Source organism: Ochotona princeps, chromosome 2 (assembly GCF_030435755.1).
Source record: "Ochotona princeps isolate mOchPri1 chromosome 2, mOchPri1.hap1, whole genome shotgun sequence".
Lineage (NCBI taxonomy): Eukaryota > Metazoa > Chordata > Mammalia > Lagomorpha > Ochotonidae > Ochotona > Ochotona princeps.
This window is the reverse complement of record NC_080833.1, coordinates 107,307,127-107,310,132: the sequence shown is the minus strand read 5'-3', so window position 1 is coordinate 107,310,132 and position 3,006 is coordinate 107,307,127. Positions and strand designations below refer to the sequence as shown.

The window sequence follows — 3,006 nt, the reverse complement described above, 5'->3', positions numbered from 1 at the left end:
TGTACATAACATAAAATTTACCATTTTACTAATTTTTGTTGAGCAATTCAGGGGGCAATAAGCACATTCATTACACTGCACACAATCTCCTATCCATTTCCAGAAGATTCTCAATATCTTAAACAGAACCTATGTGTGCATCAAACAGTGAATTCCTGTTTCCTTTGCCTCTATCCCCTTAGAAAATTCTGCCTTTGATATCCCTGAGTTTCATTGTTTTAGAAACTCTTAATTGTGGACACAGAAAATATTTGTCTTTTGTAATTGGCTTACTTTACTGGACATAACATTTTTAAGGCTCATCCACACTGAAACATCTTACAGACTTGCCTAGTTTTTTAGTGTTGAATAATATTCCATTGTGTATAGATACCGTGTCACTTCTCCATCATCTCTTGGTGGACATTTGTGCTGCAGCCACTTGTTGGCTTTTGATACCAGCACTGCTAGGAACAGGGTGTGGATGGACTGTTCAAGTCTCTGTTGCCAATTCTTTCTGAGTAAATACTTAGATGTGGAACTCTGTGGTGTCTTTTTATTTGTAAGTTTCAATTTACTAATGATTTGTTTGCTATTTATTGGTAAGAGTGATGAGAGAGCAAGAAAGAGTGCGCACGAGAGAGAGAGAGAGAGACAGAGAGAGAGAGACAGAGAGATAGAGAGTTTTTCTGTCTGCTGACTCATTCCCCAAAGAGCTGTAGTAGCCAAAGCCAGGAATCAGGAGGTTCATCCTACATGAGCAGCACAGACCCAAGCACTTGGATTATCTGCTGCTTTTGCTGACACTTAAGCTGAGAAATGGATGGGAAGAAAAGCAGCTAGAGCTTGAAGTGCTTCTTTGATAAGGGACGTGGCATGCCAAGCAATAGCTTAACGCGGTGCATCCCAAGATTTGGCCTCCGTTTTGTTTTAAGGAATATACTGGCTTAGATGTGACTTATCACTCATGGTTACCACTAATCAACAGCATTCATTCCATGGGAAGTGTCACTGGGTTTACACACAACACTATAGTTTCATTCAGGGTGTAGAATTTTTGTCATTTACTCCTATCTTTTCATCTAAATTTGGGACAGCATGCTCCTTCCGCTAGTGTGTCCTTGTGAAGTTTTGATGCACTTGGCTTGTAATCTTAGTGGTTTGGAGCTCAAAAAGCAGTACTGACTGCAGGCACAGCAGGTTACATTCCCACTGTGCAGAGCTGGCTTTCTATGTGAACACCAGTGCATCCCAGGAGAGTGAACCGAAGGATAGAAAATATACACCATGATACTATGCCTTTAAAATAAACATTTTTAAAATCAATGTTGCCGTGAACTGGGCTGAATAAAGGTGATACAGAAAAAATACCATCGCTTAGTGTGAAACAAGTCAGGATGCTCTGGTGGTGGTACTGCTATCCTTGCGGGAAGACTGTGTGTGTCTTACGTAACCACGTAATGATTATGATTCCTTTCTGCAAAGTGAGGCAATGTAAGAATTGTTGGGAGGATGAAATCTGGTGCTAGATTCTAGGAACAATGCCATGATTGCATTTGTATGGAATTAGCACTGCTTCTCACCCCCAGCTTTTACTCTTTTAGCATTCTCCTGTATAGGACACTCACTTAATAGAGCTCTACATCCACAAACTCTTCAGTTTTAACTCCCAGTGTTGTTTAACTGCCATGGCTCTTCACTGAAGACTTGGATTCATAGTCACTATGGAGCTTCCTCCCCTCTGTGGTCTTTCCACAACTTCCCTACACACTTTAGGGCTCCTGGCATGCCTTGCTTCCCTGTCTCCTGGCTGATAATCCTGATGTATCTTAGCATCTCCTAAGGATAGTGCTACTCCAATAGGATCTGGGCACCGGATAGGTCATATTATAGGGGAGAATCAGGCCTTTCACTGGTGCGGGGCAAACCAGACCTCTCTTCTTTATGCAACATAGCATTCCCCTTCAGGTCCCTTCAGAGGAATTAGGCCTGCTCTTCTGGTCCAGAGACAGGTCTGATCCATATGCAATATGGTGCTGGTTAGAGGGAGCAAGAGGAAATGATATCGCAGAGCCAAGTCACAGCGAGCCCAGGGGTGCTGACAAAATGAAGCTTTATTGTTTCACAGAGTTAGACACAGGTGATGACAGTAGCCCAGACAGATATTACAAGCCCTGGAGACATGCTGGGATTCTGTAGGCCCCTTGGAGAGCCGCAAGGAAGAGCCACTGGGCAGTCAGAGCTTCGCATCTCAGTGCTGATCAAAGGAGAGGAGACTGGGGATGGGGAGAGAATGCAGCAGCTGGGCATGGGCTTTGGCTTAGTTTTCTTTAAAGTTCCTTGTATCAACTGCAGCTGTCCAGGTCATCAACAGCCTTCAGGGACATGGCCACAGCCAGAGCCCCCAGACTGCTGACCACTGCTACTGTCTCAGGAACCAGAGCTTTGGCTCTGGCACCGGTTGGACCTGCATCTGGGGTGACTCAGACAGCAGCCACCCTCGGAGCTGGGGCCATTGCAGACCCCAGGGTGGGGCGCACAGCTGGAGGAGGCTGGAGGCAGACACTGCTTCGGGCTCTTTGGAGGACACTTGGGTGAGGGACAATTGGGAGGGGGCTGGCACTGCGGCTGGTTCTGCTGGCAGGACATCTTGCTGGGAGGTCAGTGAACCTAGAGAGATAGAAGGAAAAGATCAGTGTGCAAGCTTTAGGCTAACAACTGCTCCGTGGCTGTTTTTGTGAATTCCTTGCTCCTTAGACCATCTGCTTCCTGAGCAATCATCTTCGAGAAGGAAAACAGAAAGCAATTTCAAGTTAGATTTAATGCACATAATGTCTCCTTCATCATTAATTTGATCATTAGCCATATACTGAAAAAATTATCTTTACAACTCCCACCGACTACCTTAAATATTTGATGGTCAGGGATTGTTTTTTCTTAATAAATATCATATTAACCTGACAAGACACTTCCTTTCATTTTTCCCTCCTTCTAAAAAAAAAAACACTGATGTCTTTTTACCGGGCC

The 3,006-nt window shown here is 44.4% G+C and overlaps 1 pseudogene; it reads right to left on the bottom strand.

Moving 5' to 3' along the window:
- Positions 1-2,081: 2,081 nt before the first annotated feature.
- Positions 2,082-2,707, bottom strand: LOC118758561 (late cornified envelope protein 3B-like; annotated as a pseudogene).
- Positions 2,708-3,006: the final 299 nt, after the last annotated feature.